The 27,204-nt window shown below is 37.7% G+C and overlaps 1 long non-coding RNA gene across 1 annotated transcript; it reads right to left on the bottom strand.

Annotated features, from left to right (window-relative positions):
* LOC308194413 lies at positions 1-26,760 on the bottom strand. Its single transcript, XR_013950517.1, has 4 exons — positions 26,629-26,760; positions 26,047-26,111; positions 5,567-5,595; positions 1-4,894 (listed from the first exon to the last, which is right to left on the bottom strand). It is a non-coding gene; the product is annotated as an uncharacterized lncRNA (long non-coding RNA).
* Positions 26,761-27,204: the final 444 nt, after the last annotated feature.

Below are 27,204 nucleotides of genomic sequence, written 5' to 3'. Positions count from 1 at the left end.
AACTACTCAGCAGAAATTATTGGATACTGTCTGCATCAATGAATTTAAAAAATATAATGAAGTCTCAAACTTGCTGAATATTTTCCATTTCAGTTATTTCCAAATAGGGATGAAAAGTCTTCTCAGCTTGTAGTAAATTTTTGTTTTGAAATAATTAAGAAAATGAGACCAATACTGAAGCTTTTTGAAACTTTTTATAGGGAAGATTAACCTGAATACCTCTCCTTCGGTTTTCTTACTTTCAAAGGTGTGATCCATGGATTTTTTTATTTTTATTTATTTTTTCCCTCTGAGGAATGCACTAAACAAACAAGCATGGGATGGGAGCAGTGGTTCAAATTACTGTTAGCAAACTACTGGGCCAAGGGTGATCCTGCTACCGTGTTGGCACTTTCACATAGTTTGATTAGCATCAGTGCTACTCTTCTTGCATATGGAAGAAATAATTTAATCCCTGACTCATTTCCCATGTGTAAAATGAAAACAAATTTGTTTGCAAAATGTACATTTTCAACTTTGATAATATTATTTTTGGCACAAGAAATATTCTCATTATGCCTTGAACAATCCAACTTTGGCTATTACACAGTACTATAGCATATAAATATTTAAAGAAATTTGTCTATTTCAACATACATAATCCTGATAGTTTGCAAATTCAGTCAGATTCTTAAAGGTACTTATATAGCCTAAAACATGACTATATATAGCTATATCTGCATAGCTGTTTTGGACTCTAATTCCCTCTGATTCATTTAGTTTAGACAGGTTTATAACCTTTGGAAATTATCTATCCTTGTGCTTAACCCTTGGCAAATCTGCCGAATACCTGGAGAGTGTCCTAACAACCAGGAAGTGGCTTATTCTAGTACAGATTTGAAGTGAGAGATCCTCCAGGGAGGCTTCCATCAAAACAGGCACATATCTTTGGAAAACTCCAACTATCCTGTACCGCAAGCTGTTTAGCAACATGAATTATCGTCAGAAAACGCCACACAACTCTAGTGAATTCTCCTTAGAAACTAGGGAAATATTTCTTCCTTCTCCTAATTAATTGTCTCATTGCATACTTGTAATTAGAAGAATTTCAGCATCCTTGCTAGTGTGTTAAACAAATCTGATTCTCCCTTTAAGGGTGTGGGGGGGGAACTATCATCATTCTGACATTTTACAAAGGGTGTAAGCTCTGCCATTACAGACAGACATTGAAAAAGGTTTACTAAAATGAAACTTAATACAGAATACTTCATTCTGTCCTGGCTTATTTCTTTGCTAGATAATCTAAGGGCTGGATATCATTTACAAGGAAAAGAAACCCTGATGCAAGATTACCAAACATGGAGAAGAAAATGTTGTTGAGATAAATGGAGAGAATGTTGGAGAAGAAAAGTTGTCATTGTGCTGTTCTTCCCCCAAAACAGAAATGCAAGAACTGAGAGGACTAGAAAGAACTGCTCACTCAATTACTGATTCAGTTCTATTTGGCATTGTTTCATATCTGCGCAGTTATCTGGTAGAAACTGGAAGGTGCCAAAAGCTGGAGAAATACAAATACTGATATCGAACATGCTCAGAGGAGGTTTTCAGTCCAACTATGAAAACACAGTACTACAGTGCAGTAATGGAACTTCATACCTAAATAGTTTCTATTCCCCGCTCCCCTGACATGATGCTGTGCCTTCTGTGCTCATCGAATATAATCAGAGCATTTTCTAAGTTTCACTACTTCACATGCCAAGAGCCTACCTTACCTGATTACATTTTTGGTAGGATATGTTGCATCTCAAACTCCACCTGCAGCAGAGTATGGCTGCTGGTAGAGGAGGTTCTCCATACAGCACCAGGCTGTGGTGCTTTAAAATCTCTATCTCTAGCCAACAAGGTCATGCCCTCATTACCTTGACCTCAGGTTAGGGGAAGATTGAGCCTTCCCATCTACATTTCAGTTGAATCTTCTTGGCACAACAGAAGAAGGAACAAGGAAGAATCAACACTCCTCCATTTTTTCTTAAGCAACATAAAAATGTCAGTAGGAGCGAGCATGCTTGGTTTCTCTACTGTAACATGCATTACCAGGAGCTTTGAGCTATGACAGTTTTCACTTCTAGTTTCTTTCTTGACCTCCCCTTCTTCTAATGAGACCATTTAACACCAGTTAATGGAAGCTGGAGAAAGCCTGCCACTTGACATATTTAACACTAAAGAAAAAAATGAATTCTGCAGTAGTGGCTTAAAGAGCTGACTTGCTACTTGTTTGTCATCCTGCCATCTGAAAATCATTTCCTGTTTTCATCCTACTTCTGGAAAATTTCTCTTACAAAAGGAAACGAATTCAACACTAAGTAATTGTTATTTCTAGCAAAAGAGCTTACTACCTTGCAGTTTTGTGCTCAGGGTTCAATTATGAGAGGCAAGATGGCACCTGTGGCACCACCACACTCAGCTGAATCAATTCTATTAACTCAGTCAATGCAGAAGGGGCAGGGTTAGCTGGACTCCTGCCAGACAAGGAGTAGTAAGTTCCTAAACTGAAAGCTTAAGGCATTTAGATTAGCCTTGCTAACTATGCCTGGAGTCTCCTACCCACAGCAGATATTCAGGTCATGTATTCTTTGAGTCAGAAGGGAGACACAGAAAGTTCAAATGTCAAGTCAGGTGAGGAACGATTCTCCTAGGCTGTGAACATTTTCTTAGTCTACACACAGATTAATTTAAGGTCTTACAAGGTCAAAAAAAAAAGCCTATTTCAGAAGAGGCACAAAGCATTTACCACAATGTGGGGCACACATTAAAGCCCATTCTCTGCCCAATTTACTGCCAGAGGCTTGAAAGTCTTCCCTGTCTCATGCGAGAGCTGTAACCACTGGAACACCAGCAAGTCTTTCATGGCATATACTGAATATCCTTAATTGCTGAGGCAGGGAGTATTTGAGACTGAAATTTCTAGTCAAAACAGGAAGGAAGGCATTCTGTTCAGCTATTTATCCAAAGCTGTCTGAAGGAACATTCACACTTGTATATTTCAGGGCACTCAGTAGGTTAGGGGATAAGGACACACACTGGATTTTCAAAATTGCAAATACAGTCCTTGGGTCCAAATCAGCTACAGAACAGACTTCAGACTAGCTCTTCCCAGCCTAAGCAGATCTGCATTTCAAACCAACTATACAGGACCCTTCCAACTATTCTATGATTTCTATAACTTGTTATTCCAGTTCTGAATATCCCTCTTTTCCTTCATCTGAATGATCTTGCAGTTTGCTCCTCTTTTCCACTCCCCACCCCTAGCCCCAATAGTATTCTAAAGAAAAAAATATGAAAGGATTAATAAACATTTGGGGGAAAAAATGCAACTCACAAGAAGATTTACTGCTCCTTATCATAGAATGGCTCTGGTTGGAAGGGACCTTAAAGGTCACCTAGTTCCAACGCCCCTGCCATAGGCAGGGTATGCAGATACATAAAGTTAAATACAGATACAATGCCCATAGCTGAGCATATGGCAGCCTCTTTTAACTATCTGATGAGTAGAGAAGTGTGCTTCTCCACTCTGAAGAGAGCACTGGTGTATTTCTTTGATTTCCAGAGATAAAATATGTTCCTCTGCCTCTTGCTGTTCGCCAAACCAGCTTGACAGTGTGTATAAATAACTCATATCTATAATACTTACTTTATACAACAACTCCATATTTTCTTGCTCAGAACTGTGCTCACAAGAAGAGCATACACCAGCTAGTAGTGTTTGAACTGCCAGGAACTACACAGTAGTGAGATATCCAGGAATCTACCTCATGATATCTTTAGGCTAGGATTTGGAAAAACCCTGTAAGGTAATATTAGGCAAGAGAGATTGAAGACTCAATGTCTCATCACTCACTTGTTTCAGCATTATGACAAAAGAAAGATCTGTCGTTTCATTTTCCAAGGAAGAAAAAGTTCGTAGTTAATTCAAGCATATTGTCATAACTTCAGGTGAAAGACTTATAGCATGTTGAAGAAAAGGAGATAATTCTATTTTTTTTTTTTTTTTTAACTGAGCACAACCAGTATAGAATTTCTGTTGTGCCTGAGCTCTGTTCCTTCTCTTTCATGGGAGATACTGTAAATCCAGATTTTTCTGGTATATAAGGTGTTATTTTCATCTGCTTATTTACTCTCATCTACAGTATAATTTCAATTTGTTCTTTGTTCTCAATAATCTAAAAAATCCCATCCTTATAATATGACAAAGGCATTTGGCATTTTGGTTTACAATGTAACTACCTTAAGTCTTCAGGAATCAAAAAACTTCTACTGGACATTTGACTATCATTGCATGAACATTTACAAGTTAAAATTCACTTTTCTTTTCCCTGCCATCATCTCTTTTTTGACCGTTGCCCCTTTTCAAATACCTTTTTATTTCTTCCTTTCGTCTTCTCGGTCTTCCTTTTGTCCATTCCCATAGGCAGCCTCTTCTGTTGTTTACCACTATTCACTTTTTACCCATAGAAAGATTCTCCTCCTTCTCCAGAGGAATCCAAAAGAATGTTTGAGATTTAAACATGTTAATAACATGTGCATTCAGGCTCAGAACCACGACCTCTAAAAATGCCTCAGAGTTCTCTAAAGTGTGGACAAAGTATACCATCAAGTGTTACAACTAGAAGAGATTAATATCTTAGAATAAGCAAGCCCTGTATTATTTCTGGGACAAGCTAGCAGAAGGAGTAGTGCTTGAATAGTTCTAATGCTCAGCACTGGATACTGCTCCATTTGTTTCATGGGATGAATGCTGATTGAAATTGATAGGAGTCTTCATTCATGCAGATTAATTTGTAGCTATTCCACCCTTCTGTTCAGCTCAAAGAATTTGGCAAACTAATTATATGGCAACACTGGAATGCACCCACCTCTGCAACAGAAATGAGAGAGAAGGTAGGAGTCTCAAGAAATCAAGTATTTTGAGGCAACACTCATTTTTATATAAAAAAAGGATCACTGAGATACTGTTATCTGGATGGAGAAGGAACTTTGTTTCTCTTATTTGACTTTTCCCAAAAATTCCACAGCAGTCAGTGCTTTGGTGATTGACTCATTCCCAGCATAAGGAAGAAAAAACTTCTACCCAAATCTGAGTATTTTGGAATCTAATTTAAGAAATTTAATTCTGAGGTTAGTACAGTATGCAGTTCTGAAACAGTAATCCACACTAACAGGATATCTACTCATCAGAAAAAAAAGTCTATATTGGATTTAACAGGGATCAGAAGTTATTAAAGAAAAGTGAGTAGAACAATTTTTAGCATTTAATATCAATGTTAACTGTTGGATTTCTGTTTCAGGTACCAAGTAGGTTGAGCAGTTACCTGAAGAAAGTAGAGGCCAAGAAATACATAACTTCTTCATCCAGTCCTAAGAACCGTGCTATTAGTTCTTTGAACTACATTAATTATTGTAAAAGAAAAACTCCATTCTTTCATGGTCACCAGCAGCTTTCTGAATCCATTGACGTGTAAGTATCATAATTAGTAGCATATCATCAGACTAAGCTACACAACAGTAAGCTGAACTCTCTTAGACTCACCCTGGTAGCATCCAACACCCAAAGGAAGTCTAGATAATTAAAAGAGAAAGAAAACAAAAGAATTACTAAAGCAAACATGTCCTTTCCAAATCAAGTCAGATTATTAATGACTTTATTCCTATTTCAATAACAGCAAACAGTGGAACACTCATCTGCACAGACACACAGGTAAATGAACAGCAAAGAAATAGTAAAAGTGAAGACTGTATTTTAACAAATGTGCAGACTACAAGGCAGTGCTTTTAAGTGGTCAGATCTTGGAGTCAAGAGCCAAAAAGCATTTCTTGCAGCTGGTGATGATAGAAAGGAAACATAAGGAGCAAGAGAGGGGGAAAATGCAGGTGGAATGAAGAACATTTGGAAAGCTAAATCGTATCACAAGAAGTAATTTATCAAATTTTCAATCAGTGTGCCCTTCCTGCAATGACTTGTGGATGTGAATCTTGAAAACTTGTTAGAAAAGGGGCAACAACAACAAGAAAAGAGAAGTTACTTGGAACTGAGAAGAAAACAGGCATATTAATTTCTGTCCAACCCAGGAGTAAGTTGTTATCTTTCTGACCATCGTAAATTTTTAAAACTTAAAAGGCAAAAGGCACAATCCTTTGCTTCTGCTGAGAAAGACTGGACAAAGCCACAACCCTTTATTAGTGAGCCTATGACACACACACACACACACTTCACATCACCATTCAAAAGAGAAATGTTATATAGTAAAAACAATCTAGATATGCCTATAACTGATTTTACAACAAAATTAAATGAATGTTATGTCCTAATTTTAAACCAGATGCAGCAAGTAGACTATCTTTCAGGAACAAATAAATAAAAAAAAAAGTCAATACAAAAGGGCAAAACTAATTCATCAGGGCTGATACATTTAGAGAAAGTATCAAGCATGAAGCACATAGATCATACACAGAGACAGAACAGTTCAGAGTTTAATCACTTTTGCTAGTATTCAGGAAGAATTTGGGCTCTGCCAGAGAGACTCCCCAAGCTTCTTGTCCCTATCAAGTTTAAAGCAAGGTCAGCACTCTGTATTATAGCACTCCAAGGAAGATTAAGTGGAAGGTCCTAAATTATACACAGCAGGTAAGAATATGAAAGCATCAGTTACCACAAATCAGCCAATGTAAGATAATTTGCTGGTGAAGAGAGCTGCTTCTGACAGGACCACCAGGAATAACAGGACCACAACAATCACTTTGCTTGCCTGGCTACATTTCTTTTCAAATCTGGTTGGTCCTAGAACTTTGAGGACTTGGCCAGATGACTAACGTGAATTTGAAACGAGCTAAGCACTCACTGTTCACAAACATCTCTGGGAGAGCTACTGGAATGAAATCCAATTCACTGCTGGCTACAGAGGGAGGCTAAGTAACCAATGTGGAAATTAACACTTATCTTCTAGATGGGCTGCCATATGAGATGCAGTCCACCACTCATGCCCATCAGCCTTCTGTAAAGTGACAGTAAATTTAGATGCAAAACTGTGGGATACTCTGCAGCAGGTCTATATAGACAGGAGTAGTGGAGAGGCAGGAGAAACCACCTTAAGTTTGTAATAGGACTTGCATTTTGAATAACTGTCCTAAGAACCAGAAGCCAAGAAGTCAGTGTTTTTGCTACTACATTGAGCATCTTTGTAATTAGATCTGAATGCTTTATGCGAATGACACAATCTTTTTGAAAATCTTTTCCAGACAGAGTTAAAAGTTTTAGATGTGCATCTGCCAAAGACCAAGAAAACAACTTTATGTGGTATGGTGATAAAGAATCTGTAATTTACCCCTTCTATCAGTCACGGCAATTCATGAATCACCATGGCAGGTAGCAAAACACTGACTGCAAAGAAAGGAACATCTCAGGTCCCCAGCATTTTCTAAGCCATCTGAAGTTTGTTGTTGCTAAATTTCTATAGACTGAGAATCCTGGTTTCAAAACAAAACAAAAAGAGTGTATATACACAAAAAAGGTATATATACACAAAAAGCATATATACACATTAATATTGTAAGTATTAATCATTTTAAGAGTAACGTTTCACTGTTATGTCACTGGAATAATTCAGAAATTGGGAGAAAAAAAGACTTATCAGCTCCAGAATTTAATAATAACCTAGCAACTGAATTAACCCGTTTAAGCAACGAGAAAAATTACAAGCTATATTTACTGATATGTGATTTAATACCTTACAGATTATCTAAAACTTTCAGGGCAAAATGTCTGAAGAAAAGATGGTGATATTTCTATTGTGGTGATATTTCTATTGGAATTTTCATAATGAAGTATACATGTCCATATGGCATAGGAATGCCTAGAGTCCAATAACTCTTGGAAGAAATGATAACTGCTCTGAAGGGCATCATTAACAATCATATTTCCTTAACCTTAGAGCTATGCATTTCTGTTTGCAGAATGTATATAGACATTTACAGATCTATTGGGAAACTCCAGGATATTATAGATTCAAATGCAGCACCAGATAGATGGTAGCTGGATTTGAAGAAGGCAAAGATTTGCTCTTTATAGCTTGCTAATTCCTTTTAGTTCTGCAGATGTGGAATATCCATGAGAAGTTAGCATTTCACAGTCATGCTTTCATGCTTAGAAATTGATCAGTAAAAATTATCTTCCTCCTCCACCAAAAAATACATATTTAGAAGGCAATAAAAGTATAAAAACAGGACTCAAGGTATTCATTACAAATATGACTATATTAAGCACAGCAAATTGTTAGCTACCAGCATAAAAATCAATTTGTTTGTTATGAGACAAATCCATAAAATTAGTGTGAAAAGCTTTCATGCAACTTTAAACATTTATTGGCTAGGATAACTTCAAGATAAAAATTTTCTCGGGGTGGGGGGTGTGTGTGGAATTGACTCCATTACTTTGTTATACATCAGCATAATCTGCTTGTTCATTATATCCTGATCATTATAGCAAAGAGTACTCAGAGTTAGCACTGTAGGAACACAGGTGCAACAAACTTGCATAATTTTTCTCCTCCCATTCCCCTTCTTTCATCAAGTTGTGCTTAGGGAGTTTACAGTTAGAGGAAACTAACAGAAGACATCCCAAAAGGGAACATGATCTGAGAATGCAGGTAATGGAAAAAAATAACAGTAGTAGTTGGGTTAATTGAAAGAAGAATCAGAGGCAGTTCTCAGAAGTGTACCTTGGCATCTGCTCATTTTAATTCAATCATTAATTTTGATTAATAGCTAGGGAACGTTCTTTCTGTAACAGAAGTGACAAATTTGAATTTTTAAGTAGAAAATGGCCTTTTTTTCCTAAACATGTTTACTGGCTAATGGTATTCAGACAGTGAAATATACAAAAGAGAAGACAGCAACTTGTATAAAAAGTTATAGGCCAAGTTCAGCTTGCTTCATTTATGGGTAGTCACATTAAACCTCCTGTATCTGTTTACATGAGTAAAGTGTAAAATATTGGGCTCTGAATCAGTGCAAAACACACAATTGCTTAATCCCACCCTGTAGGATCATGCAAGGCAATGACGGAGTGACTCTTGTGAAATACCAGAGAATATCTTTGCTACTTCAAAAGAACTAAAATGCTGAATCATAATCTACACTTATAGAAGATTTATTAGGAATGTGAACTAAAAAGTAAAGCCTTTTAGTGATCCCCATTTTCTGGTTGGCAAATCTAATGACAAGATAGCTTCCAAAGGCAATAATATTGATCTAAGCAATGCAGCATCAGTAAATTAAAATCAGCTTTTAAAAATTTTCTTCATGCCAAATATTTGAGATATATGCAACAAAAGATCACAGACCAGATATTCAAAAGGAAATTTAGAAATTAGTGCTGTAGAGAAAATGTGCAATGGAATATGGCAAAGATTCAAAAAGCTTAGAGATGTGACTTGTTTTAAAAGAAATCATGTCTCAAAGTTCAAGATCAGGCATTCTAGTCTTGTATTTTTCACTAGACACTTAAAAATGATTAGGGGTTTTTGCTGGTCAACACCACTAACTAAATGTGGGCTATAAGGTTTTACTGCAGAAGAAGCTGGCAAACAAGTTTTTTTTTATTATTATTATTAATTTATTTTTTCCCCCTCCATTCATAGCAGATTTGGATCTCATAGTGTTACCCTTTCTAAGAAATAAGTTTTTAGTCACCATTAATTCTGTCTCCTTATTGAATTCTTATCTTGTTGCATTTCTCAGAAGGGTTAATTCTCAAAAAAAAAAAAAAAGGTAATATAAGTTTCTTGAAAAGATGTTAAAAGCAAGAGACCTTATTAGTGCGCTGATAGAAACGTAGGTATGAGCTCATGCCGTACAGAACACAAAAACAGTCTTAACAACTGTATATGAAATGGGTTCCCTTCATCTCACTCTCGTAGGAGGCAATGGGTGTTGACCTTAAAATGGGTTCTATTAACTGGACATTAAAATACAAGTAGACATTGAAAGTAGCCCGAAGGATACTTAGAGTTGACCCTGGAAATCAATAAGCAACTTTAACACTAACCTTGAGTTCTGAAAATGGCAGAACCCTTGGCACTTTTTAATATTAAATAAGTGCATTTTGTCATAAACAGCAATTAAATACAATCAAATAAGTAACTTCCAGAATTTAGGGGTACCAATTTAAGATTCTTTCCACCTCTTCCCCTCATAACTGAATTTACCTTACTATTCAATTTGTTTACCAGGATCACGTTGTATTTTATGTTACAGCGTTAAGTAAACATGTCTTAGAAGGTCTTATGGACCTGCTACAGCAGAGAAGGTTGCTACTCTGCTCTTTCCTAACCCAAATTTCTTCATTAAGCACACAGATAACAAGAGAATGGGGAGAACACATGATTAACAGAACTATATTATTTTTATTTTGGTTTTTGATTCTTTCAAAGGGCATAACACACATACGCAAAAGAAAAACTAAGTGATCATCAACAGATCCATAAAATGGAGTGGTTTGAATATTTTAGGAAAACAATATGTGCCCCAGAGAAGGGAAAATTCTGAGAAAGCAGATGTGAAAATGCTTCACCCATACGAGCAGTATGGTTCAATCCTCTTGGAGAAAAAGAGTTAATCAGTGACAGGATGGAAGTGGTAGAATTAATATCTAGTTTGCCAAAGGAAAACAGAAGTAAAATAAAAGGGTAGCCCTAGGAAAGATGAAAGTAATCAGTACAGAGCGATCAATGTACAAGCTGTAGGAATACATGAACACTGAACAGATGTGAAGTTACAGGGAATTAGACACATGGCTCTTCCCAGCCTGGGAAACAGTGACATGTTTGTACAAAGAGCATCAGGCATGAAGGATTGGAAGTCTTAAGCGCTTGGCTGTTAATGTCATTTGTTCAAAATTCACACAGGGACATTCTCTCATAATTCCCAATTTCTGTGTAAGTGGTTGTAGTCTGTACAGTTTTTTCCCCTCTCTCCCCATCTATTTTGCATTACTTAAAGGAAATCACTCACACTGCTGTAACCATTTTGATAACAGATTTATATTTGTCAGTTTTAGTCATTGTTTCACCAATTTTCCAGGGCGAAAGCAGCTTAACAGTATTTAATAATGCTCATAGGACATCTCCCAAGTCACCTTAAAATAACAGAACATCCTGAGTTATCCTAAACCTGCCTGTAGACAGTCAATAATCACTCAATACCCACTACCTTCTGCTCAAGGTACAAAATGTTTATCATTAAAATTGCATACTCAAAACTATACAAAACCATGATACTCCATTTGAAGCATTTTTCTCAATAAAAGAAGAGGAAACAATAGATACACAGCCAACGTTAATTATGTTGCTTAAACTATGAGAAGGCACTTGGATACAAGAGCTATCAGCACAGTCAGGGAACTTCCACAGGAAAAACAAAAAGTTTCCAACTCATAATTTATACCTACAACAGTTACTCATGCAGCAGAAAATGCCTTCAAAGTTTCTATTATTCTCTCATATATGAGGAACTGAGTGGTGCAGTCGATAACAAAGAAGGAAGGGATGCCATCCAAAGGGACCTGGACAAGCTTAAGAAGTGGGCCCATGTGAACCTGATGAGATTGAACAAGTCCAAGTGCAAGGTACTGCTCCTGGGTCAGGGCAACTCCAGACAGGAGTACAGACTGGGAGAAGAACTCACTGAGAGCAGACCTGCGGAGAAGGACTTGGGGGTTCTGATAGATGAAAAGCTCAGAATGAGACAACAGTGTGTGCTTGCAGCCCAGAAGGCCAATTGCATCCTGAGCTGCATCAACAGAGGAGTGGCCAGGAGGTCAAGGGAGGTGATTGTGTCCCTCAGCTCTGCTCTTATGAGACCCTACCTAGAGACCTGCATCCAAGTCTGGGGCCCTCAGCACAAGAAGTATGTGGAGCTGTTAGAGGGAGTCTAGAGGAGGGCTACAAAGATAATTAGAGGGCTGGAGCACATCTTCTATGAAGAAAGGCTGAGAGAGCTGGGGCTGTTCAGCATGGAGAAGAGAAGGCGCCAGAAGACCTCATTGTGGCCTTTCAGTACTTAAAGGGGACTTACAAAAAGAATGAAGATGGACTTTTTACTTGGTTAGATAATGATAGGACAAGGGGGAATGGTCTTAAACTAAAAGAGTATAGATGTAGATTAGACATTAGGAGGAAATTCTTCGCTGTAAGGGTAGTGAGGCACTGGAACAGGTTGCCCAGAGAAGATGGGGCCTTGGCCAACCTGATCTAGCAGGGGTTAAATGATGCAAGGAGCCATCTAATGATGATCTTTAAGTTCCGTTCCAACCTGAGTCATTCTGTGATTCTATGAACTAGACTTTATGCAATCATCTAGTAACTATGGAATGACTTAATTTCAAATAGGAATGGCATTATAGCATACATGTATATGTATTTTATATATTACCTGCACACCACTCTTTCTCCAGGCCAGGCCTCTTTATATAGGATTGTCTTGGTAAGGAACTCAACTAAACAAACTCCATTTACTTCACATTTAAGGAAGATATTCTATGAATATTAGCTAAAAATTATTTTAAGAGTCAATCAAAATGAGGACTCTGAGAAGCGTGGATATAGAGAACTACAGGTTGATGCTTAGCTTAACATTTGAAAATAAAGTATTTGTGTTTAAACACAAGTATGAAATGATGTAGTGACAGCAAGAAGGTACTGCTGCCAGTATATCCTCACCAAAATATTATCTGAAGACAGAGTTCATTTTGACAATACTGTAGTAAGTTATTAATGTAACTAATCTTGAGGCAGGCCTAACACTGACCTAAGGAAAACACAAGCACTCCTATCTATGCCACAGTGGTCTTTGGTCTGACAACACTCACACTGCAGAATTATGCTCAATGCTAACAAAACAGGACACACTACTTCTAGTGTCCTCAGTCCATTCTGCAGCCCCATAAAAAAACAACAGAATAGCATAGTTTTCCTGAAAGATTTCTGACACTATTGAAATGAATACCTTATTTTATAACCTTTAGCTAGAGTTTAGAACATTAACTGTGGTTACCTATTGCTTTTGCAGAGCAGAGATGAGAGCGTTACAAGATAACCTGAGAAACAAGACAGGTGTACAAAGACAAAATAAGATGTTTCTTCTGTTTGACCTTTCCTTTTCATACCATGAAATGGGCAGATGCCTTTTCTGCTTTTGCTCTCACCTATTCATGAGTTCCCTTCCAGATTTTTTTCCCCCTTTTTAGAATATTTTTCTTGGTGATGAATGAGCTAGGAAAGACTGAAATCATCAGATGAAATAAGTATTCAGAAAGACCAAATGTTTATGCAAAAAAAAAAAAAAAAAGAGACAGCCATAGTGTTCCAGATGTTGATTCCAAACTACTTGCTCATTTTTTTTCTGATGTCAGGCTTTGCTCCAGGTTCATATTTAATCCAAACATTTTGGAGGGGGGTGAGAAAAAGAAAAAAAGGAAAAACCCTCTGTTATGGGCAATTTAAAAATTAAAAGTGAATAGTTTATAATACAATGCTCAGTTTTGGAACTCTTTACCACAGGATATTGTTAGGTTTAACTGGATTAAAAAATGATTGGGCATTTAAATGGATAACAGGAATATTCAGAGTTATAAATATTAAAAAGAGATGGCAGGAGCTCTGAGAAGATTATAAACTGACATGCTTTTGGGTCTAAGCTAATTCTAATGGGGATTAAGCAAAAACCACCTCTGAATGAACAGGTCATTTCACTAAACCTTTCTAAAGGTTTTCTTACGTCTTCTTGCAAAAGCAGCTTAGAGTCAATCATATCAGGGAATGCTACTACATAGGACTTGTTGATTTCACTACCAAATGGCAAGTTTTGTGTGCCAAAATGAAAAATGCCTGTGGCTATATCAAGAATCACTTAATAGCAGACCATAAACAGGGGAGGCGTATACAGACAGAAAATGAAGATCCTGGGTAATATCCACTTAGGAGTTTCTGCACTTGTAGAGGTTGTTAGAAAATACCTGCATAAACCAACATGGGAGAAATAGCTTTGGTTGTGAAAGTTTCAGTTAGCAATAGGGTCTGTAACATATCTTAAGCTGACAGTGAGATGCTGCGGTCTGTTAACGAGCTGGGAGCCAATGAAAGGATGAGGCCTGAGTCACAAGAATTCATCAGGAAATTAAGGTAGTCTAGACAGGGTAAATGAACTAATTCCATTCTTACAGGAATTCTGATAATTGCAGCTTCTGGCTTATCCATAAATAGCTAAAACAGGATTTTACTGCATGGATGGATGCAAAAGAAATGAATGCAAGTCAGAAGGGAAGTCCAGGTTAGCTGTACATTTTTATTTCTACCTCAGTCCTGCTGATTTTGATTCTGCTGCTTCATTCCCACTCCTTCAGATGGGAAGGCATCCCAGCAGGCAGTCTGACAGTAACAGCATTTCAGAGGCCCAGCCATACATCTCAAAACTCTCTTTCTTAGTTAGCTCATTTCCCCACCTCTCCTACATCAGGCAAGCACATCGGCAATTGTGAGGAAGCCAAGTCAGCCACCAGTGGCGATAACAAGATCAGCTCAGAGGAAGGATGACAGCTGAAACAATAGATGAGCATGAAAAACAGCAAACAGAAAGTTTCTAAGGAGCCAGAAGAGGCAGCTGTCAGTCTGAGTCAGGCTCCTTGCATTCTGGCTACATTATCAGGTAGACCAGTTTCCCAGGGAAATTTCCTGGTCATTTATGTGTTCTTGTTTCAAAGTGTATTGGGGTTTCCATTCAAACATAAGCTACAGCCCTGATTCTTTAACAACAAGAAATTCACCAGCTATACCCTACACCACATAGGCTCTCATTACAGTTAAAGCACATTGAAAGTTGTGCTTCAGTCACAACCAAGAAATACTAAAAGCTAGCTTTCAAATTGCTGCAGAAGACTGTAGCAGTCTAGATGCAGAAACTGACAACTTACCACAGGTCACAAAAGCTACGACAGGACAGCGTGTGAGAACAACACTGCAGGGGCAGGACTAAATCAATAAGTTTATCCCATCTCTAATATTTTCCCATGACACTAATCCTTGTTACTGATATTAGAGAGAGTGGGTTTAGATACAAAGCTCATTGTGTGACTGCAGGACAGTAAAGATGTATAAAACATACAGCAGACATGAAAACGACCTTTGAAATCAACAGGCACAAAAATCACTTTACATTTGTGTTTCAGGTTTTTTTCCTGTGAAATATAATGCCTTTGCACAACCTACGGAAGAAAACCCCCTTCTTTATTTCAGCTATCTGTATGTCAAAATGAGGTCTATCATGAGGCACTTGAACTAAGACCCCTTATACAACTCTGGCACCAAGGGTAAGCACCAGCTATTTACTCAGAACGACCACAGTCATTTGGTGAAGTATGTAATACACATACAGAAACATAGATTTTACTTTCCCTTTAGTTGCATTTAATCATCTTACCTTCCAAGTCACATTCCCCATCCCTAGCCTCATTCCTTCCATATTTTCACTCTATTCCCAAGAAAACAATCACTATTTTTGAAGTCCTGAATTACTCTTTATAGTTATTACGGATTGCCCCAGCTTTCTAAGGTTTAACTGGCTGTAATCTTAGTAAATACCTATAATATATTTAAAGAAGCATTTTTGCACATAACATCTAAATGTCCCTACTATCTAAAATTATTACTCATGAGAGATCAATGTTCAGTGAAGGCCAAAACCTTTTTTTATTTTTAAGTGCCATTACAGACCTATACATCATCCTACTGAAGAACACTGTTAGACTGTCAAATCTTTGGTGCAACAAGCTCTTCTCTCCTTTTTTTTTTTTTTTCCTGTGATTGAATTACATCTAGTGTAAGAGTTCAGATCCATGACTGGAAACTAACAGACACTGCCACAATATTGACCAGTGATACTCACCAATTCTTCAAATATAATTTAGTGCATATAAGATAGATCATTCATGATCAAAGTAAACAATGGTTCATTGCAAAAATAACAGATTTTTCATTGTGACCATATTTACTCAAAGTTTGAGGACCAAAGGAGAGGCTTTATAAATCATTAAAAATTTAAGATTAAAAAAAATAAGCTTCCTGTTTAGAGACTGGAATTGCAAAATTAAATTAGATACTTCAATCTATCTCAGATTTTTGTAAGGTCATATCTTCTAATTGAAATTACTTGTCAGCACTGACATAGAAGTTATTTCTTCATCAATTTGAATTTGCAGTTTTCTGCATAGCGTTTTTGGCTGAAAAGTTCAGCCTAGATGTAACAATTGATTAATTTAGCAATGAGAAAATCCTGACTCATATCTTGACTAACCGTTCAGTTTGCATTAGTCAACGTAATGAGTAGACAATCTTACTGATATATCCACAGCACAGTTGGTACAGGGCTGCTTCCACTCTGCGTATACCACAATGTGCAACAGGAAGGAAGAGACATTTCTGAGTGCTGTCACATGGAAACTTTCTTGCTGCTAATGCTAATACAGAATACAGATTCTGTATGTATCACTGGAAGACTTGGTTGAGAATTCAAACATGAGGAATTTGGATTTTTTATTTATTTATTTTACTGTGAGTGAAAATTGGAACAGGTTTGTCCAGAGGTGTTGTACAGCCCAACTCCCCTACTCAGTGGAGGGTCACCTGGAGCAAGTTGCTCTGGGCTATGTCAAACTGAGCTTTGAGTATCGCAGAGGACGGAGATTCCACAATCTCCAAGGGTGTCTTCCAACCTCAGCTGTTCTGTGATTCTCTTTGGTACATAGATTTGCCTTAGAAGAAGAAAAGTGCAAGAGGTCACAAATCTCACGTCCTCTCCCAGGGAGTTTAACAGTTCACGTTGGACAGCCTTTAGATTACAATGGGAATTGATGGTAGATAGTGCACTGTCAACCTCATAAGTGAACAGTTGAATTCCTGTTCTACAGAATCATTATCCTGGGTACTTCTGTGGCACCACAGTCCTGTCACTGTTGGCTACACAGTGATCTAGTTGTATTAAGAAGTGCAGAGAGTATTTCCAACCAATTTGTTTTCTATTTTTTTTTTTCAAATTTCAATATTTTTTTTTTTTATCCACCTCCCTGTCAACTGTTTAGCTAGCCAACTGATGTTCAAGAGATGAGCAAGACAGCTACTGTTTTCCGCTCAGATATGCATCTTTACAGAGAAGCGTACCAGTTTGCTGGAACCAAGAGAGTTATTTAGTTTTCTAGCTTGAGGAAGCACCTAAGTCAGAGAAGAAAATATTTACTTTTCTTAAACACATGCATCTCATGCAATTTCATACTTACACATTTTTCATCTGTAACACTGGCTTCTCTTTCTCACTGAATAAAACACACTGTTCTCTCTCATCATTTCTACTTAATTTGCTGTGATGTTGTAGAGCTCACTTTAGGTGTACAAGTATTTCTGACTCAACTGAATAGGGATTTATATGCATCACAAATCTCATTTTAGAAACAGGTGCATAAAAGTTAGGTATAGCTACGTTGCATATTGCTCCTCTTAAGTACTTTACTGGGTGTTGCCTTTTTAGTACTTTGGCCCAGTGGTGAAAAGAGCTGAAACAGATGAAACTGTTTCAACTGAAACTGAAAGGCAACCCCCCACTTCAGAAGTCTAAAACACTTCTTTTTTTTCAACCCCACTCATGACTTGGCCAGAAGAGAGGGCTTAATTGATTCCTGCCACTGTCAGTGTGAAATCTGCAAGGTAATGTTAAGATAAATTGAAATGAAGGTTACTTTCTGCCAGATACTAAGATGTATTTGTACTCCATTAATTAAAATGAAAGGGTTTCTTTATTATTCTATAATGTATTAAGACAAAGAGTCATTTCCAGCATTCATTATCAATGGTGGGTAAGATACTGTTTAAATGTGTTCATTTTGTAAACAGCAGCATTCACACCTGTAGTTTGTTTCTGGGTTCCAATTCTTCATGAATAAATCTAACTGAAACAGGAGCTAAAATAAATGTAAGTGCTGTATCACCAAATATAAAATAAACTACATGTTTTACCTGACTACCTTTTTAACTAATTAAACTCCTTACCCATTTCCCTTGAAAGCTTACTTTCTAACAAGTCCAACACATCTACAGCTACCAACTGTGAAGTGATTTACTGGAATAGTGGTACATCTCTCAACAAGTGCATCATAAAATAATAATAAAAAGACAATTAAGTCAAGTAGGGCATTAATTTGTTACCTTAATAAGCCAGTCTGCTACACACACCATAGGTTATAATAGTCTCTCATAAACCAGGGACATCTATTGCTGAGAGTTAGTTAAGACACTTTATTATGCTTAGCCCTTGGTCAACTTTGCTTCTTCAAAAGGCCAAAAGTAACATGATTTCCCCTCCACTCCCCTCTAATACAAGGACATATTTAATATTTACTATAATTATTATCTGAGCTGGTTACATGTAAATACCATCATTAAGAATGTAAGTCCATTTCGTAAAGCTCAAACTGCCATTTAAATAATTTTACATATGGTACTTTGTCCCAGCTGTGGCTCCAAAAAATTTTACATATGGTACTTTGCCCCAGCTGTGGCTCCTTTTCTTTTGTGACAAAGTCAGAAGTCATCTCAATCTTCAATTCAAGACCCTTTTTTAAAAACAAACAAACACTAAAACAAAATTGAAAGAACAACATCAGGGATTGAAGGCTCTAGACTGATGAGGCTTTAATGGATTTTTCTCTCTGTTCTGATCTCCCTCTATTGCAAAAAACAAACAAACAAAAATCTATTTCCCCAGACATTATTTATGAGCAAGGTTCCCAAGTCAGTGGTTGTGACTATTCTAGTACCAGACTAATCATTTTGCCATGCTAATGGTTTTTACATTCTCAGTACAAAGAAAAAGATACAGTACCCCAGAAAAAGGTTACAGTTTAAATATCCAAATTAAGTCTAACACAGCAGCAAAGCATCAGCCAAATAAGCAATGAGCAATCAATTTGTAAGCCCTGCTTAGCCCATCAAAAGATTAACCAAAGACAGAAAGCAATGCCAAAGTTTTTCTGCTCATTCCTACTGTGCATCAGATGAACTCTTCAGAAATGAGTTATGTTAAACAACTAAAAGAGCAAAGCTAAGGCTAGGAGCTGTGGCTGAACCTCAAGCACCCAGACAAGCCACAGGTAGACAGGCAGTACAAAACACCACTCACTGCTCTGATTTGTCTTTGATTCCACCTACCAGTTGTGGTTTAACTCTGTCACAGACTAGTTAAAAATGCATTTTATCAGAAGAAAGAATATTAAGGGAAGTTATTTAACTGCAAAATGGGTCCCTTTAAGAATGGGAATTTATTCTCAAACTCAGTTAAGGACTTTAAATATCTTGAATGTATTCTAGGGAATTCATGCATGCCTATCCATTCCTATAATTTAAGCATGTAAACCAGGTTAGTGTAACCCCTTTAAGGCCTTTGTCATTGATATTCTGTCCAAAATCTTTAAGACGTCTGAACTCGTAGCAACTCCATGAACTGCAGTGACATACGCGCCCTGAATTTTCCACAAGCTATTATGTCAGGTCAAGGTCTCTCTCACCCTATTGCACCTCTCTCTGTCCCTTAGCTCATCTTTCTCTAATTTGGACAGAAATGCCTCATTTGTAACACTAAGCTTAGTGCCTTTCAGTCTCATTCCCAGCCAGTTCCTACATCTGGATATTATTCCTCTCTGGGTACAGCAAAGACAATTGTAGCTACTTTCCAATCCTTCGACTAGCTACACTTTATTATCTAGACAAAAATCTGTGTCCTTAAGATCTGTGTGTCCCTTTCCAGCAAGTAACATCTTGTCAGTGGAAAACAGGGATGACAAGAGGTGTGTGACACTGTTCTGTGGCAGTTTCTTTATTGAACATACAGCCTTGGACAGAATCCTGTTTTAGCTTTCAGAACTTTTAAATGAAACAAATTTGCCTACTGTGGGGGCCCAGAGAAGGCATCCTGGATGACCCGCTTCCACAGGATCCTTTTTTTTTTTTCTGTGTCCTTCCTTGTTAGTGTGATAACACTCTTCTGTAGGTGTTTGAGACATCAAACAGATGGCAGGTCATGGTGGTGGAAGTGAGACCTTGTACAGGAAATGGATCAAACTAAAACTTCCAAGTCAGAAGGAATAAAAGCAACCTCTCAGCTCACAGCATTAAGAGCCAAATTAAAAGCCTGACCAAGATTTCCTGAAAGGTCAGCAGCTCTCTCAAATCCTATCATTTAGAGAGAGAGACAATCCCCCAGCCTGCTTCTTTGGATACAATGGCTGGGCATTGTTTATTTAATGGACCAGGCTCAGACAGTCTAGAAACAAGGGCGTGAAGGTGGATAAATTGTTTGAGAGCCTGTCAGCCCTAATCCATCAGCCATGACACAGCTATTGCTCAAAAAATAAATAAATTATCACGGCACACACTGGTAAGGTGAAGCCGTTGGCTTTTCCCTCTCCTTCCCAGAGCTCAGCATCAGCTTTGATGTACTTGTTTGCACTCTAGTGGACTGCAGGTATCTTGGGGCTGGGCACTTCATTAGGCCAGAATTACAGCTAGCTTTCCAACAACACTACTATAGAAAAATGGTTCTTGCACCTCTAGATCACTGGAAATGGTTGCTAATCATCCTCACAGCACCAGGGTAAGTTAACTATATGCTACATACAGGAGAACCAGAGGTCTGAGTATCCAGGGTTGATTTAAACCTTTAAACTCACCCACAAGTTAAATCCCCTGGTTATAGATCTGCTGATGCTCTTGCTGCTCCAGTCAGCAGTCTTGGACACCCAGTTCTCATTCCAACAAGAACTTCCTATTTACAATTCCTTGAAGAGTAAACTAGTAGCTCTATTGAAACTCCTAGGAATCAACAATTATTTCAGAAGACAGGAAGTTGTGACTCAAAAAACACAAGATAACATCAAGCATTTCAGCCCACTACTTGAAAGCTTCTAGAGTGCCCAGCCTATCCATGCACCTTTTAAAACACCAGAATAACTCTAAGGCTTGTACTGCAAGAAAGCTTGGAAATGGCTTTCACTGAAACCTGCCCAACACAATAGCAAGGCTCTTCAGTGTTGGAGCGTACCCAGCCAACAACAGTAGTGTAAAATCCCATTACAAATTGCATGGTACATTAATATTTTTCATAAACAATCATCCAAGAAGTAAAACGTGCTAATGCAGAACAAGATCTTATATCCATACCTTCCAAAACAGATGGAAAGAATCCTAAAAACAATTCTGAAAAAAATAAAATAAAATCCAAGGCCTTTGTGAGAAGCACATTCCTTCTAAAAGACCCAGGGGATTAACTGGAATCCAAAATTTCATCTGAGATTTTAGCTGTTTGTTAGATAAATCAATTGCAAACATTAAAAAAAAAAAAAAGACATTTTCTACTCTGATACTCTGATAAAACTACCAAAAAGGTGGAAGACAAAGGAGTTTTTGCCCAAGGCCAAAAAAAAAAAAAAAGTTTCACGAGATAGTCCCCTGTACCTCAGTGATGAATAGATACAAGCCCTGAGGCTTATGAGTGCTGCAATTTATTACTAAACAACAGTACAATTTAAGATTCCCTTCTTATATTTATACTTTAGAGGGAGAACATACACGTGCATTTTTTGCTTTGTCACTTCTAAAAAGACCAAAATATTGTCAGAGAAAACATATTCTGTCTTGCTGAAAAGCTTCAGTAACAACTTGGCTCAAGCTGCTTCCTCTGTCTCCACCCCCACCTGCCCTGTACAAACAAGATGATGTCTTGCATTTGGGGAAAAAATAAAATGAGAAATAAAGTAAAATAAATAAAAATACTATAAGATGTTCAGAGGAAAGTAATGCTGAGCTGCTCTTTGCTAGGAAGGCATGCATTTCTAGGCTTCCTGACCCTGGCATTGTAGCAACTGTAGAAAGGAAAAAATCTGAAATCTGTACAGAAATGCAGTCTTCTGCATGATTAAATAAATCAGCAAATCAGTGAAATGGCTCGCTCAATTTTTTATTTTAAGAAACTGCCTGGGAACTGCTTTCCACCAGACCAAATTGCAAGTTCTCTCTGCTAAACAGGAACTTGTCCAATAACACACTGATGTGTAACATCAACATTAAATGCCATGAGCTTTCACAGGCAAGAGCATACATCAATAATTCCATATCCACTGATGAAGATGGTATCTGACCATTAACTTCAATGGATATTGGATTAAAGTTTTACTGCATTTAGGTTTCCTCACTATTTTTTTTCCCTTGAGTTTTTTTTTTTTATCCATGAGAAGTTTAGTGGACAAATTATGAACCCCTTCATATACACATTTTGAACATATACAATTCAACAATCCTGCATTATCTTGTATAAAAGCCTAAAGCAGAAAATTTAGCTCATGAAGCATGTAGCTGAATCTGAACCTCAAACATCCGACTCATAACTGCTGGTCTTCAAGTTTATGTTAATGCTTTTTCCAGTTAACACTCAATTAAGTTTCATGCCTGTAGAAACGTCATTCATATCATTGTGTTGTAGCTTTCAGTCACTTTAGTAACTATGTTGACAATATCTCATGTCTGAGGGCAAAGAATACCTCAAACAATAACACACTCGCTTTGGAAATGGGATCTGAAAATCCAAATATATGACACATTTTGACTGCCTATGAAATGCAGCAGTTTTGAAGTAACAAGGTTGTATCTTAAAAGAAATAAAATAGCACCCTAACAAAATGACAGATGAATCAGAACTACCCAGCTCCTCAACACCAACAGAAGTAGGCAATTGAACAGAGCAAGCTGTGAAATGGCCACAAAGAAGTCATCCTCATGTTGGCTCACAATTAAGGCTTAAAAATTTTCAGCTTGCAACTAACTCCCTATTAATTAATCCAAGAGTATTAATGAATCTTAATGTTCTTATATTTTGCGAGTATTCACAAAAACAGCACAGGACCAAAAAGAGACCCTCAGACTTCCGCTTGCTCCTTCATGTAGGTACACCTGCATGTTAACTCTGATGCTGGGGCATGCATTAGATTAGATAACAGGGCAGGACCTCAGAATTACCTAAGAAGATCTTTTAGGTTCTTGTGACCTCCTATCCCTTATTCTTCTGCCACAACAGCAACATCACTTGCATTTCTACTACAGGACTTAAGCCAGCAACCTGAATCTTAAAGTGTTTGCTTGAATTTTCAGAGACAGACTCCACAATGTCCTGAATATATTCAGGATTTTTTTTTTTAAACTAAGTCCACAAGAATTTCTAAATGGATACAGAACAAATAACACACAAAACTGTACAGCAGTTTCACAAAATTCAGGGAAGAGATTTGTAGCAGTATTTAATCTTCTAAAATAAAAAGGTTTGTTGGATACACACTGCACATTACTTTCAGTGATGAGGCAGACATTTACACAGAGTGTATGCAAAGACATCACTGTATTATCTACAATAAAACATCAGGTTCCAGTCAACCTAAAAACAGTGGCTGTAGAAATCGGAGGTCTCTGCAATTTTTTTCACCATAAAAGTAGTAACATAGAATGTGTGGATGACATACAGTTACAAAGAACATTTGTGATTACAAACGGATAGCATATATTTATAGTATAGTATATATTTTATTTATCTATTTAATTTTAAAATAATAAAAATGTTTAGGATGCTTAAAATACCTAACTGGAGAAAAATATGTATCCTTCCTTTACCATAGATTTCCATGTGCAAAGGATTCTTTACCCTAAATAACATCATGTTTTTATAAGCAATAACAAAAAAAATGGAAGGCTCATCCTTATTTTTAACTACAATATCAGAATATCTGACACTTGAGCATTAACTTTGAAAACCTCTGGAGAATGAAGAAACTTATTCTGTCCTTAATCTGTCCTTTGTTTCCTCAAAATTCAGGTTACTGGTTACATGGTCATCGTTTATTTTTTTCCTTACAAACCTTTCATTGATTTTGAAGGCATAAAATTAATAGCTGCTTTACAAGGAACAAAAAGGGTTCGGTTCTGTTTTCTACTGTTTAGATGCCTTGGTAGGACACGAACCTAAGAAGGTTTAAAAGGATTCTGAACTTTTCATGTGAAGTGTCCTTTCCGGGTATTCTCTCCCTGTCCCAAGCTGAAGATGAAAGTGTTACAAAATTATTTTTGTAAAAGTGTATAACTACTTGCAGTCTTGATCTGTTCCAGAATCCAGAACTCAAAAGTAAGGTATTTTCTAATGACTCAACAGAGTTTTGAGACCAAAGACTACCAGCCTGCCTTATTTCAATGAAACCAAATTGCAACAAAATCCTTAAATTGTTTTTCATGTAAAATGTCAAGCTTTTCTTACTTTCATTTGAGTCAGATATACAAGTTGGAGTAAGGTTTTTTTTTCTCTCTCTCTCTCTATATATATATTTCTCCTCTCCTAACTCAGTTCCATAGCCTTCAAAAAAAATTAAGAATGACTTCCAGTATATGCATATATATGAAACTGAAACATATTTTTCCCTTGCCACCATCTTATTTCATTACATTTTTGGTAGAAAATGGCTGTCTTATAACGAGAAATAGATAACACTGTACAAAGTTTTGCAAATGCACAAATTGTTACATGACCCAGCACAGAAATACTTTGTACATATGGGACCTCAAGGGCCAAATTGTTCCAGGTAGCACACAGTAGGGAAAAAGGTTCAGCATGACATATAGCAAGTTGCACTGTATTACTACTAACCTCTCTGAACTTCCTCTATCTAGCGTAAATTATAAATTACTTTTGCACTGATCAGAATGACAATCTGGGAGCTCTATTATCCCCACACAGACTTTCGTTTCCCATCTGGAAAATAATTCACTCAATAAGTTTTGAAAGGACTTGAAAGACAAAGCAGTAATTTTATTAGCGATGTCCCTACGAAGAAAGCTTTAAATATAAAGCTTTCACTATGTTAAATTTGACAGTCTAGCAATATATCTCTCCAGTTTCAAAAATCCAACACTAATTCTGTGTTTTGTATCAAATGACCATGTAAGACTATAATCAAATCATGTTAATACAGTGTCACATCACAAGTGGCCATGTCAGAATTTGTAACAAAGTAAGAGAATTTTTCCCCTCTTCTGTGGAACAGCAAAGATTCTAAATAAAAAGAGATCACACAGGTCACCTGGCATGACATACACCAATTTGTCAGGTTTCATTAATCAGTCCAAATTATTTAATCTGAGCTACTGCTAAAGAGGCATGGGGACAACAAGTCAACCATGCACTTCTAAAACAGCCCACTCCCAAAAGGTCAGCTGCAGCAACTATGCCAACTGTTTTTGTTGTTTTAAAAACAAATAACAACAAACAAAAAACAAACTCATGGAAACATCTCAGGATTTGGAGTTTACAGTCAGCTTAGCTTATGGTATGTCAAAATAATTCCACATCTGATGGAAAAGGTTCATCTTGCTGTGTTTTAGCACAGCAAGATGAGGAGTGTTGGAAGCACTGTGACTGCCACAGGGCAGTTCATGATCTCCACTCCTACCTCCTCCTTCTATTGAAACCCTCCAATTTATTTCTATCCATTCCACCCCTTGCCTCTGTGAAATGCATTTAACACTGTTTGAATACATAACTGTCATACACTTTTCTTTCAATACCATCAGAGCCTTAACATAAAGGAAGGAAAACTGTTTCTCACCTGTTTACACACTGTTTGCACCTAGTAAACCAACAATTACTCTAACACCAGGGCATATCTTCTCCAGGTGTTACCCATATCGTTCATCAGTGGGCAACAGTCTCAACTCAGGCATTTCACTTAACTTACTACTAATTAGTAAACTTCTAATTACTTTGCTGAGTATGGAGGGTTAATAATAATAATAAAGAAAAACAACTAAACAACGCTTCAGGAAATGCACTTTCTCCCCCTTTTCCCAGCTTATCCCCAGTCCAACACCCTTCTTCCCCTCCTCTTGCCTTGTTTTCAGCAGGAGCTCAGTCCTTCCCAGTCCCTTCTGGGAGGCGATGAGCAGCACAGGAGCCTGGGGACAGAAAGTAACTTTGTGTCTGTACCTCCTTGCTGCCACTGCTCTTTGCTTCTTCCTGCCCCTCTGCTCTAGCATAGGCCACAGTGCCTCAAGGTTTTCCTGGTCCAGCTTGGGTCAATACCCTGCAGGCCCTAGTCCCTCAGGGATGTCCCTGGCAGGGATCCCCAACAGCCAGAACCCCTCAGGGTGTTCTTGTTCTGAGTTAAGTGGCCCGCAGGCCTCAGACCCCTCAGAACCAGGCCCTTCCACTACTGCACAGCACCTCCCCACAACAAGACTCTTTTTCTCCTCTATTTCTCCCCCTTCCCATGAGACATTCTGTATATCATCCCTTAGCAGTTACTGCCTTTTTCAAATGCAATCAGAATCCTCTGAAGTTTGGTGTTGGATGAGGTGTTCCCAGCCATTTCAGAGCTAACTAACCCAGCATGGGGTTGTTTGTGGCCTCCCCCCACAAAAGGCACCCATGCAGCTTCCTTATACAAAACACTGCCATTTATGCCCAACACACCTTCATACAACCCCGTGCAATACTTTCACTTGTAACATAATATTCTTTGGGACACTACCAAAAAAATAAAAATCTTTACTTATTAGGCAGGGAACAAGAAATGGAGGATATAGTAGGTAGCTCTAAAATGGCTTCTCTAGAGCTGCCAGTCTCTTATGCTCTTCTAATTAATTAACTAATTAATAAATATGACACTGGGCTAGGTCACAGCTATTGCATGGTCCTTTATCAGGGAGTAAGGAGAACCAGCATCCCCCAAGCTGGAGGCGTTCCGTTTGCCATGGTAGCAATAATGGTATGGGAAGGGAAACAAGTGTCTGGTCATATTCCCTCTGGGATTGCCTTACTGAGGTAGGTATAACAAGCTGCATAAACATTGAGTCCTCAGAGGGCTGGGTATATATTCAGAGTGGCCCTGGGAAGGTTTTAGCATCCAAGAAGTCTCTACAAGAAGAGGCCATGTCTGGCCCCTGCCCTGTACCAGACACAACTGGTTTCAAGTGGTGTAAACCAGTTGCAGATGGTTCCACTACAGCCAAGCGCAGCAGTGAAGCTTGTAGAGCCTGTAGGAAAATG

Source organism: Anser brachyrhynchus (genome assembly GCF_964034855.1).
Source record: "Anser brachyrhynchus genome assembly, chromosome: 4".
NCBI lineage: Eukaryota > Metazoa > Chordata > Aves > Anseriformes > Anatidae > Anser > Anser brachyrhynchus.
This window is presented reverse-complemented; position numbering and strand designations above follow the sequence as displayed.